The sequence below is a fragment of the Canis lupus genome, chromosome 27 (assembly GCF_003254725.2).
Source record: "Canis lupus dingo isolate Sandy chromosome 27, ASM325472v2, whole genome shotgun sequence".
Taxonomy (NCBI): domain Eukaryota; kingdom Metazoa; phylum Chordata; class Mammalia; order Carnivora; family Canidae; genus Canis; species Canis lupus.
The window spans coordinates 9,929,745-9,943,814 of NC_064269.1; the positions used below are offsets into that span (position 1 = coordinate 9,929,745).

Genomic DNA, 14,070 nt, shown 5'->3' on the forward strand with positions numbered 1-14,070 from the left:
AAGAAGGCCTTCTAGACAAGGGTGAAATATGGTTAAAGTCACCAGGGAGGAACACATGGTGAGCTTGTGGATTTAGAAGTAGACTGAGGGTCAACTGGAGTTTAGGTACACTGAGCGATGGAAACAGGAAATGGGGAGGAGACCAGATGCTCTAAAGCTTTGAACACAATGCTGAGAAGCCTGCAGATTTTGTTTGTTTGTTTTTTTCTGTAAGTGATAAGACTAGGAGCAGGGGGCAGTGAGGGTGAAGTGGGGATGATCTCCAGTCGGGGTATTACCAGTCAGAGAATAAATGTTTCGTACAGTGATCTAATCCAATCAGCATTTTAAGAAGCTATTGATGCTGGGGACTTTGTTTTGTCACTTACTTGTTTGTAACCTCAGAAATTTGTGCTTGACTTGAAGACCATTTTCTTTGGCCACCTAGAAGATCATTAGGATTGCTGGCAAATTCAGTGTCAACTAATGAGATTAATCATTATTCCCAATTATCCTGTGAATGATGTTATAAAGTAATATGTAGTTATTTTTAAATCTACCTTACATCTGAAGGAGCGAGCTGTAAAACATTTCGTCGGTGATCTGGGACACTGGTCAAACTACACTTGGCCTCATGTTGCTATCACAGACGATTAAATGCCAGGTCTCGGGGGAGCTAAATCTATCATCTTACAGCCACCCTTAGGATTTCCTCAGTATAAGAAGAGCATCCAACCGATGGCCTTATGAGCCTTAAATGCCGGTGTCCTGAAAGAAGCTTTGAAAGCACAGAGCTTTCACAGCTCATAAATTGGCCATGACAGATCTGTCAGTAACCACCTTTTAAATGCCTCCCTGGGATTTCAGGTTTCCATTTTAGAAGGCCTGTTTTCATTTTATATCCAGTTAAATTATGGTGATGCCTCAGCCTTTTCCTTTAATAATGTTGTAAATCTATTTCAAAGATGAATGCCTGGGCTTTGTAGTGCATCCATCAGAGTTGTCATTCACTCTGGAGGACCAGCTCTCATCCCCGTAATGCCACTGCTTCCTAGGATGAGATTAGATGTAATGGGGAAAGTGTTGGGACATCTACCACTGCAATCATGTCACTGAGAGCCCTCTCAAAATCTTGACCCTCTTCGGGTATTTTGCACATTATATAGATTCCAGTTGTTTGATAATCCCATCTCCTGCGGACTTCAGGCTAAAATAATAAATGAGCAAGTTTGCCCTATGAGAGATTATGAGTAGTGTCCCACGAATGCTTAAACACAGACCTCCAGAGAAACAAATGAAAAAAAAACCTCTATTACATATCTTTACATTCTTTGTCATTAAGAAGAGATTAGAGCATAAAGAAAATATTTTCTCTCTCTTGCCTTTTTCCCCAAAAAACTTTTTTTTTTAAATTTGGCATCCAATGAGTGTTCATTTATTTTACACTTACAGAAGAAATCACCTGCCCCTCAACACCATTCCCCCCCCCCCAAAAAAAAACAGTCTCTTTTTACCAAAATGCTTTTTTAGAGTTGATCTAATCAGTGATATTATAATAGCTCCATTTTCCACTAATGGCATAAAGTGCAGCTAGTCACTACCGCACAGACTTCTCTTTGTGGAAGAAAGTAACGATCTAAAGATACATATTATAGCAATAACATAAGTGAATTGTAATTTGAAGACCTAAATACCACTGCTGTGAGGAGACATGGGAGTTTTGCTAATGCTGATACTTTCCATTAAATGGGCTGAAGATTATCTGACATACTCTTAATAGTGCCAAATTTATTAATGAGGCAGTATTGGGTCCCCGAATGCTAATCCCAAACTCCCATTCTTCCCCCTCTGCCTCTACTTCTTGAGATGATTAAAAGCAACCACTGTCTCTGAGTAAGTGTCAGTAAATGCTCTGTGCAGGATGCAGCATATGCAAGGCCCAGAAATGTTTTTAGACCATCAAGCATCAGCTCACTGGAAGGTGCTGAATAAATTAAACCAAAAATATAAACCCTAGGTTGATGTGTTTGAACTTCTCAGCAAACATTCTTCATACATATTTAATTGCTCCATTGAGACTGTTACTGTTTGGAGAGGTTCCAGGCATTATTTCCATTCCATTAGTAAGCTTGCAGGGTGTCTACTCCTTAACCCAAAATGATTGATTCTATAAATGCCTTCCCACTTACTGACCTGAACACTAATTGAGTTTGTGTATAGATTAAAAGAAAAAGTGTGTTTTCAGAAATTGTTCAAACTATATTGCTGTCACTTAAATTTCTTGTAGCAGGAGAAAATGGCACGTCTAAATGATAACACTAAACGTCTTATCTGAATTGGCTTTTTAAAACACAGTGTGCAGCAAACTAAGTTACAGAAGCTGGAAAAAAGCAGCAAAAATAGATTTTTCAATGCAACAGCCAGATTTAAAAAAAAAAGAGAATAAACACTGTGGATATATTAATATCTTATTCTGGCAGCTTCCAGGTCTCCTTCATATGGTAAATGCATTTATCGTAAGAAAACATAAATTTTTCGCATTCTATTACAGAAAGCTAAAACTCAGAATATCTTATTATTTAGTTCTACTCAAGGAGGAAAGCTAAATATTTCTTAAGATCTTTTACAAACAGACTTAAAATGATGAAGTATACACTACCCTACTAGCAACATAAAACTACCTTCATACACAGGTCGTTAAGATAAAAATACAACTAATTAATGCTAACAACGTCATTCAGCTTGAGAAAATCTGTAATTCTCAGATTTTTTTACTTCTTTGTTATTCTATTGACTGTGATCAAATTGAAATTCTTTTTTTTTTAAAGGATTTTATTTATTTGACAGAGAAAGAAAGAGAACGAGCGGTGGGGAGGGACAGAGAAGGAGAAGCAGGCTCTTCACTGAGCAGGGAGCCCAACTCAGGACTGGATCCCAGGACCCTGGGATCATGACCTGAGTTGAAGGCAGATGCTTAACCACCTGAGCTACCTAAGTGCCCCTCAAATTAAAATTCTTAACACTCTAATATAGAATGAGTAAAAGCAGTCTCTACAAAAGGACACATTAATACTTGTTTAGACTCTGCACATACAGAGTTATATGAATGCTACGTACATTGTATTTGGTCACTACCCATCTAAGAATGTAAGCTAATTTTGGATTATAGATAGTCCTGTTTTCCTGATCCTACCATCTTTTTTTTTTCCTATCAATCATTCTAATGCCCACTACCAGTGTTCTTTACTAAACCATCATTTGTCCTCTGTTTGTTTGTTTGTTTGTTTGTTTGTTTTATAATCTCAGGAGAGTTTCTAATTATAACACAAATTCTGGAAGTCACAAACAAAAAGACTGGAAGTTCAACTACATAAAAATAAAATATTCTGCATGGCAAAAAAAGAAAACAATAGGCCACCAATGCCAAATAAAAAGATTATCAATCTTACTCGAAATAAGAGAAATACAAATCAAGACTACAAAGGATTGCCACTTTTTTAGTCTATCAAAGGCAAGGATTAAAAATGTTGATAATATACTTTGTTGCTAAACGTCTCTGATAAAACATAAATTATGAAATAATCCTATGCATTACTTGTGATAGTGTAATTTAGTACAACTTCTAAGAAGAGCAATTTATTAACACCTATCAACATTAAAAATGCATAATAATTACATTTATAGCAACACACATTCAGCTTCATACAGATGTGAAACAATACATGTAAAAAAAGTTCACTGTAAACAGTTGAAAACATATATCAATAAGAGAATGGCTGCATAGATTACAGTTCCCCTGTGCAATGAGGAAAGAGCTCCAAAATACATTATTAAATAAAAAGAACTGTGCAGAATAGTATCTATAATATGGTTCCACAGACATTGGTATTCAAGAAATAAGAAGCAATAAAATACATACATGAATATACAAATGCACACACATGTCTCATTTCTGAAATGATACAAAACACAGCACTAGTTTCTAGGGAGAAGAAGTGAGTGGGAGATGAGGGTAGGAGAGGCTAGCAGGCCATCATTTGTTGCAATCTTTCCCCCCTTCTTCCACAGATATACAAACACCTGGCACCCAAAGCAAGAGTAGTCATACAACTAGATGTGGGCCACTAACATGTAAAGATAAGTGACATGTGCAACTTTTAGGAAGCGCCCTCAAAAGAAGAGAGACAGATGCTCTTAATTACTCCTTCCTCCCTTCCCATAAGGTGGAATGTGAAGATTCAAACTGAATTTCCAACATCCATCTTGGCCTATAGGTTAGAATGCCAAAGACAGCAGTGCAGCAAATTATCTAAGGAAGGTGGGCTTCTGCAAATCATGCAGTCGCGATATGGCCCGCAACTGCCCACATCTGGAGTCCTTTCAAGCTTCTACTATTCTTAGGTTTCTATCACTCTCAGTGAAACATGATCCTAACTAGTACAGAGGAAGATTCATTTTTGCCCCAATATATTTTCACCTAACTTGAATTTCTTTCATGTGGATGCGTTTCCTATTCAAAATACTTTCAACATATTATTTTAAAGAAAATAATAGTGCTGTTTTATCAAATGGAAAGCAGAAATTATCAGCCTCTACTTGGCTTATGTCTTTTGTGACTCGATAGTGATCTTTAAAATTTTGACAAAGACCTATGAAGCACTATCTCAGACACTTGTAGAGTCAAAATGTAAAATAGCAACTATCTCTTTTACATTAGTCCTCAATTCCAAGTGTGTATACATGCACACTCGCGTGTATGTGTCCCTGGGTATGATTATATCCTAAGATGCTAAGCATCTGGCAGATAAGCTATCCTAATATTATTAACTTGCTTTGATAAACTTATGGAGGGGAAAAACCAAAACAAAATTAAAAGTGTGAAGAGTATCAAATGTTCCAATTTCCCAAGTTGCATTTTATACCTTTGAAAACAATATGCTGATAAATTTAATGCCACCCACTGGAAAACTTTTATAATGGATTACTGAACAGATAAGGATTATTAGGATAAGCATTGAAATCAACAAGAGCCAAAAGAAGAATAAGGCATACAAATTAAAATTCCTGTTCTGATGATGGGTTTAATCTTGATAAATGAGAGTAATGCTGTTTCAGGAAGCATCTTAATTGCAGTATATTGGATAAAGTCTGATAGGACAATCCTTATGCTAGAGGTAGAGTTGTAGCTTCTTGAATTACCATTTCCCAAAAGTAATAAATAGCAAGAACCATGATGCCTGCCTGGGGGAGTGGAAGAGAGTATCAGGTCAAGTTGCCATGTCTATGTTCAACTTTGTTCTATTCATCATTTTTATTGACTAAAAAATAATAATAAATTAAGAAAATTTGCTTATAAAATTTGTGACTAATAAAAGTTGAGAAATATAACACTCTGAATGACAAAAATTATAACTCAAGAAGATCATGGCAAACTGGAAAAGCTGGAAATAAGAGCCTAAAACTAGAAATTAAATAAGGAAATACATTTAACAGGGGCAAATTTAAAATCCTACACTAGGATTTAAAAATGGAGAGGCCTATAGTAATGTAGATATTAAGCTCAATTTTAACTATCAAAATAATCTAAAGTAACTTCAGACAGGATTAAAAGAAATACAGTAACTAGGATAAAAGAACGATTTAGAAATAAGATTGCATGTGGTGTATAATGATCAGTTGAGTGCACCTGTCTTAAAAGATAGTCTAATCAAATTGAAACCAGCTGAATATGTCAATAGGCTCCAGGATCAAACTTCAGAGATGAGTAGGAAATCATACTTCTGTCTTTAGCTATTACAAGACTGACTATTGAGAACAAAGTTGAAATCAGGTTGAGTTTTTATAGCTATATACGTAATACAAGCCTACATCTAGGAAAAATGGAACCCACTGCTTGCCTGCTTCCTCCTCTCCTTCCTTCCTGTCCTCTCTTCTATAAATGCTTACTGAGTGTTACTATTATATACAACTATATTGGCAATTTGAGATACAAAAATCTATTTAAAGTCCCTCTCCTTATGTACTTACATTATTTGCAGATATACTCTCTTTACCCTCTTGCCTGTACTCCACTTCTTTCAACTTTTCTTATAAATGCTATGTACAAAACATGCACATTTCCTCTTATCTGTAATTTCTTCACTTTTATTTTTAAAGCAATGCGAAAGTTAAGCATGTTTCACTGGTGAAGTAAAACCCATGGCCATATATAAAGAATTACCTTCATAGCTGCTTTTTTTCTCACTAGCCTATAGATAAGTTTCAGTGCCCTATTCACAGTACAGCATTCTGCATACATCAGTGCTCAATAAATAGCTGTAGACATTACTGTTTTGTTTCGTATAGTTTCAATGTACACAGAAATAATATTTCTGTACATGTTTATTTAAAATGCATGAACTTATTTTCAACCTGTATTGCTTCAACTGTTCCCTGAGGTTATAGAACGTTCATTCATTTATTCAACCAATATCTATTCAATGTCTATTGAATGCCATGAATTGTACTGAAAGATGATGATTAAATGATAGAAAATAGTTATAGTTCTTGTCTTCAAGGAGCTTGTCAATATATATATATATATATATATATATACACACACAAGTACAAATTACAATGTAGAATATGTGCTATAAGAAAGGAAGAAAATATTCCATGAAAGCAATGAAAGCCATTTATTTATTTTATTTTTAATGATTTTACTTATTTATTCATGAAAGACAGAGAAGAGGCAAGACATAAGCAGAGGGAGAAGTAGGCTCTCTGAGAGGAGCCTGATGTGGGACTGGATCTCAGGATCCAGGGACCTGAACAGAAGGCAGATGCTCAACTGCTGAGCCACCCAGGTGCCCCAAGGAAAGCCATTTAAACAATATTTGAAGTACTAGGAAGGCTTTACTAGAAAAATGTCTACACCAAGTCCTAAGGAGTAAGAAAAAGAACGTAGATGAAGAGTGACTGTTCTAGGCAGATGTAATTTTAGGTTTTGGCTTTAGGTAATAGGGAACTAGGAAATTTAGATCAAACCTTGGCCCAAAAATGAGAAAGGCTGGGCAACACATAAAAACAATATTCTTTAAAAGTATCAAAGCACTAACAAAGTAATGAGGAATTACCGGCATAAAATATAAAAGAAAGGTATTCCAGAGAGGTAAGCCTTCTAATCGAAGCTGGTTTTGCTTAGAAGAGGTCTGCCAATCACTTCTGACTTGAAAACCTTGAGCAGTTCCTGATTCAGAATAAAAGCCTAGTCACCCACAGTTGGGGGGGGGGGGTTTGAGGGGGGGGTGGACTCTGATAGATCAGCCCTGGCATTAAATTGGGCACATGAAAGGCTATACCGTTAAGACAGGGTAAACTGTCAATAAAATAACCTTTGCATGAACTCTCATCCCAGCTTTATTGCTTCATTCTGGGTAGTTCATAATACATCAAGCTTTGAAGTGTATTGAGAAAGAACTGAACCACATAGCAGAAGAAACAAACAAAACCACTCTGAAGAATGAAACCATCATCTTAAGCCTCAAATTCTTCCTATAAAGAGTTTTTCAGATACAAAATGCCTATTATAGAGCCAATGATGCCCAGGGTGTGCAAGGAAACAAGATATTAAGAGTGAGAATCAGTAGAAACAACATAAACATTCACTCAATGTTAAAATATTAGAATTATCAGACATAGACCATTAAACAATTATGTTTATTATGTTCTGAGAAATAAAAGTAAGAAAATAAACATGAAGCTTTAAAATTTCAAAACGGGGACACCTGGGTGGCTCAGCAGTTTGGCACCTGCCATCGGCCCAGAATGTGATCCTGGAGACCTGTGATCGAGTCCCACATCGGGCTCATTGCATGGAGCCTGCTTCTACCTCTGTCTGTATCCCTGCCTCTCTCTCTCTCTGTGTCTCTCATGAATAAATAAAATCTTTAAAAAAAAAAGTCTTAAAAAATAAATAAAATTTCAAAAGGGAACGAAAAAAATTTAAATGGCATGGCACATTTGGGAAAAAAATTGAATAATATTCTATAAATAAAAATGAAACTAAAAACAGGATTAACAGATTAAAGAGACAGCTAAGTGAAGTCAGAGAGACAAATACTACATGATTTCAATCATATGTGGAATTTAAGAAATAAAACAAAAGGCAAAGAAAAAAAAAAAACAGTAACAGAGACAAACCAAGAAAGAGACTCTTAACTATAGGATACAAACTATTAGCTACCAGAGGGTATTTGGGAGGGGATGGATGAAACAGGTGATGGGAATTAAAGAGTACACTTATGATGAACACTGAGTAATGTATAGAACTACTGAATAGTGTTGTACACCTGAAACTGATATAACACTGTATGTTAACTATACTGGAATTAAATTTTTTAAAACTTGATTTTAAAAAAAAGAGAGAGAACTATTAACTAGAAATAGGCCAGAAGAACCTATTAAGAATTTACCATAATAAAATCAGTAATTGATAAAAAACAAACATAAAGCAATTTGGGAAGAGTAAAGATTTTAATATTAGATTTTGATAAGGATGTATTTCTTAAAATCCTTACAGTAACAGTAACTGTAATTAAAGCCAAGTTTATAACTTTCATACTTGCAGGAGAAAATAAGTAAAATGGTGGAAAAATATTGATCCAACCAAAAAAGACAAAACTGGTAAAAATTAAAGCACAAATGTAGATGGTCAATTTAAACCATTTATATATCAATTTTATCAGCATTTACATAAAATGTTCATGGGCTAATTACTCTAGTCAAAAAGAAAAGATTTTTAGACTGTATGTATAAAAATTTATGTGCACTTACGAAAGACTTCTAAAACATAAAGATTCTAAATTGCTGAAAGAAAACAAATGGGAAAAAATATACCCATGACAACAGAAGAAAGCAGTTATTTCTATATTATTATCTAACAAAGCAGACTTGAAAGTCAAAAAGCATTTCCAGAAATAGAAAATTTCTATATAATTCCACATATATATGGTATAAACATATATATAACATACACACATAAATAATACATGTATATAACAATTTAAAAACTGTATATACCATTAAGATTTCCTCAAAATATTTAAATGAATGATTAGCTCAGTACAAGGAAATACACTGTTTAATTATTGCTTTTTTAAATGTAACCACATATGGGCTCTTAGTAACTGAAATAAGGAGACAAAAATATCAGTAAAAGCATAGAAGAATTGAACAATGAATAAGCTTAACCCAAAGAACCTAGATTTGCAAAACACCAAATTACACATTTTGAAACACATCAGAATATTTTCAAAATGTGACCACGAATAAAGTAATAAGATATGTCTTGACAAATTTCAAAATGTTGAAATTATACAGAGTATACACCAGTATAGCTGACCAAAACTCAATTCTGCTAGAAATCAATAGCAAATAAATAACTAAAAAAATACTCATATATAACTAAAACAATACTTAGAACCCTCAAGTCACACATTAGAAGTTTATGTGTAATGAACTAAGTGCTAATTTTAAGGTGTTAGAAAGAGAAACTGCAAAATGTAGTAAATAAGGAAAAAAAAAAAACCAAGAACAGAACTTTATGAAAGAAATTACAATTGAGAGGGTCAACACAGTTCTTTGAAAAGACCGAATAAAATTGAAAAACTATAAAGAATGATAAAGAAAAAAGAGGCACACATAACTAATCTCAGCAATGAAAAATGAACCATGGCTACAAACCCTGCAGACCTTAAAGATACCAAGAGAAGATCGAGAACAAGTTTATGGCAATAAATCTGAAAACAGATAACACTGGATAAATGCTGAAAAAGCTATAATTTACCAAAACAACTTAAGATAAAAATTTAAATGTGACTATAAATCATCCTATTACCATTAAAGAAAATGAATCATTTATTTAAAAAAATATTCTCACAGAAAAATCTCTAGATTCAAATATCTTTATTGAGTTCTGCCAAACAATAAATAAATAATTTCAGTTTTATATAAATGCTTCCTGAAAATAGGAAAGGAATATACAATTCCCAGTGTATTCTATGAGGCCATCACAATCTGAATATATACTATACACAAGGGCAGTATAAGGAAAGAAAAATACGGACTAATGCTGCACATTAACCTAGATCCCTTCAGAAATCTTTAGAAATCTAAAAAAATATTAACAAATGAATCCAGCATCACAGGAAAAATAAATGCGTAACTAAGTTGTTGATACCAGATTATGCAGGTTATTTTAATATTGGCAAATTAATCAACATACGAGAATGTTCATCAAAGTACCGTTAATAATGACAAAAACTTGGAAACACCCCAAATGTTCTTCAAAGTGAGAATAAACAAGTAAGTTGTGTTACATTCACACAACAGAATTCTAGCCAGTAGTCAAAACAAATGAATTATAAGTACATGCAGTAACATGGGTAAATTTCAGCAATATAATATTATGTGAAAAGGTAGGTGACACCATGATATCCTTTTCTTTTTTTTTTTTTTAATTTTTATTTATTTATGATAGTCACAGAGAGAGAGAGAGAGAGAGAGAGGCAGAGGCACAGGCAGAGGGAGAAGCAGGCTCCATGCACCGGGAGCCCGACGTGGGATTCGATCCCGGGTCTCCAGGATCACGCCCTGGGCCAAAGGCAGGCACTAAACCGCTGCGCCACCCAGGGATCCCCATGATATCCTTTTCATAAACATAAATAAAGAAGAAAAATATAATAAAATGTTTTTTTTTGTTTGTTTGTTTTTGTTTTTTGTTTTTTATAAAATGTTTTTTAAAAGAAAATGAAAGAGGTCAGAATTGCTTTTGCTAGGGTAGGCAGGAATGAGATGGAAGCTGGCCATGTGAGTAAATGTCAACTATTATGAGGGATAAAAAGACTGCTTTGCATGATAGTGCTACACATACTTAATATAGTATTAAAATAGTTAACTAAAATAATTAAGTGATGAACACTGTGGGCATGCATGAACTAGAAATAAGAGTGTCCTGAATCAAGAATTATAATTAATCTAATTCTGTGTACCTGAGTTCAAAAAATATTTTTAAAAAAAGAAAGAGGGCAGCCCAGGTGGCTCAGTGGTTTAGCGCCACCTTCGGCCCAGGGCCTGATCCTGGAGACACAGGATCGAGTCCCACATCGGGCTCCCTGCATGGAGCCTGCTTCTCCCTCTACCCCTCCCACTGCTCATGCATGCTCTTCGTTCTAAAATAAATAAATAAATAAATAAATAAATAAATAAATAAATAAATCTATCTTAAAAAAAAGATAAAGATCAATCAATATCATCGTTGCATTAACTGAAATATATGATCATATGGTTATCTCCACAGAGGCAGTGAATATCATTTTATAAAATTCAACTCTAAGCAAACTAAGGATGGAAAGAAAATTAAGCTAATAAAGGCAGACTACAAATAAACCCACTGCAAATATCATACTTTAAATAAAGATATTATAAAATCAGAAACACCTTCTACTCATGTTGATGGTTTCAGCCATAACAGTAAGACTTTTAAAAAAACAGGACATAAAAGGCATAAAACCTGAAAAAAGAGAAAACTGCAATTATTTACAGGAAATATAATTAGTAATAAAATTCAAATAAATTGCATATAAATCAGAAGAATTAGTAAGTGATGATAATTTGAATTGGGGGAATGGCAGAGAAGATAGCAAATAACAGACAGATTCCACAATTATGAAAAGGAAGAATTTTCAGGACTTGGAGGAAAGAGCAGAATCGAGGGGAAAATAATGAGTTCCTTTTGAGAGGTTCTGGGATAGTCAAGATGAGGTATCCAGTAAACAATACAGGCTTATCATCCATTTGGTACATATTTATTGAGCGTCCGCTGTTCTGGGCACTGAGAATACACATGGGTGAAACAACAGGGACCCTGCTGTTATGAAACTTCCACAAATTGGAAGCTCAGGTAGAAGCCACAATGGAGACAAAGATTTCAGAGCTACCCTTGCTTTACACATCATATGCTAAGGATATGAAAATTATTAGCGAATAAAAGTAACCCTTTCTCTAAAGTCACAGCATGTGATTCAGTCAATTGCATAAACAGGCTGAAAAAGTAGATACTATGGTAGGACAAGGTGGCAAAATTAACTTTTGAACCAAGCTAACTTGATCATGATTTAAAAGAAGGGAATGGGTGTCCGCTCCTCCACCCACCAGCTACATGATACTGAGCTAGTCATGTACCACTCTCAGCCTGTTTCCTCACGCACAAAACTGGATAATGATACTATTTCACAGAGCCGAAGAGGCTGATTAAATGAGGAAGTATAAAAATACCTTGCTCAGGTCATAAAAGGGGCTCTGAAACTGAATCTGAAATGCAGATAATAGAATGTTTTTGGGTAATGTATGGGAATGCACAGCATTAGCAAATAAATACATCAGGAATGTGGCTGCAGAGTTAAGTAGCTTCCAAAATCGAACAAAGGATTTCTTAAATGTAAAATTAGTTTGGTTTATGTTATTTTAATAAGTAAATATTTCCACTGATTTGTGTGTTGAACGTAGTTCTATATTAAGCGTGTTGGAATAGAGAGTAACATTTTTCCCCAAAGTCTACACATGTAATCTACAACAAATTTTCTTCCAATGTAGTTAAAGCTAACACTTGTTAAGTGTTAACAGCTTTAATTATGGTTCCCAAAGGGTATCTTAAACAGTGGAATCGCTGGAAATGTGAACATATCTACTGTCTCCACTGGCTTTACAAAGCAAAGAGGGGAATTTGAGGGAAAAGCTCCCAGGGATTAGAGGCAGTCAAGAGGTGGTTTTTAGAAAAATGAAAAATGGAGGTTTGGAAGTGACTTGCTCCAGAACACCTTTGCCTTATGAATGAGCTATGCTCTCTGTTCTTTCCTCTAGCTTAGTGTATCCATCTGGGCAAGAACATGTCCCTCTCTGGCAACCATGTACTAGGAACTGTGATCATCCCTCAACCAATGGGAGGTCATGGTGGCATGACTCTACTCCCTCATAAATACAGTCGGGTTTTTGGTTTGGTTTGGTATTGATTTGTCTAAGGGGAAACAATCTTAAATAAGTGAGGATGTTTCATGAATATCTTTAATACGTTGTTTAGTAGGCATCTCAACTTAACATTTAATATTTCATTGCTCAAGCTAGAATATTTGGAAGTCACACCCCTTTTCCCCCTTTCTTTCTCTGATAATCAGCCTATTTGACATAATAATTTGGGTGTTTAATAAATGCCTGTCCAAAGGGGAAACCCTGATGCTCATCGCCATTATCTGCTCCTCTGCCAATTGTCCATTTCTAAATGACATCATCATCTGTCCAGATGCTCAAGGCCCCAAGTTATAAGTCACCTTTGAATCATCTCTCTTACTCCTCCCTGGTTCCCCTTCTGAAGTTGTATTCAATGTACACCTCTCCATCTCTAGGACTACCATTTTGGCCCAAGCCAACATTGTCTTGGCTTACCCAGATCGTTGTTTTTCACATTGCCTTTCTGCAATCTCTTGTACATATTCACTAGAGTAATTACTTTTAAAAATGGGCTACAGGCAGGATAGCCCGGTGGCTCAGTGGTTTAGTGCCACCTTCAGCCCAGGGCGTGATCCTGGAGACCCGGGATTGAGTCCCACGTCGGGCTCCCTGCATGGAGCCTGCTTCTCTCTCTGCCTGTGTCTCTGCCTCTCTCTCTCTGTGTCTCTCATGAATAAATAAATAAAATCTTTAAAAAAAATGGACTACAAGGGTGCCTTGGTGGCTCAGTCAATTAAGTGTCTGCCTTAGGCTCAGGTCATGATCCTGAAAACCCAGGATTGAGCCCTACATTGGACTCTGTTCAGCAGGGAGTCTGCTTCTCCTCTGACCTTCCCCCCCTCATGCTGTCTCTCTCTTTCAAATAATAAAATATTAAAAAAATAAAAACAGTTTCCTACTACAGTCCTTCCAATGATCCACAAGCCTCCACACCACACCTGACCCCTTAATGCCTCTTGGATCTACTTAATCTCAAATAACCCTCCAATTTGTCTCTTCCTGAAAGCTACACTGGCCTTATTTCTATTCTTGGAACATGTCAAGCTT

General features: G+C 35.3%; 1 protein-coding gene across 5 annotated transcripts in view; it reads right to left on the reverse strand.

Annotated features, from left to right (window-relative positions):
• The window catches only part of TMEM117 (transmembrane protein 117), a 498,555-nt gene that overhangs the window by 123,197 nt on the left and 361,288 nt on the right, over positions 1–14,070 (reverse strand). The gene's annotated exons all lie outside the window — the stretch shown is intronic.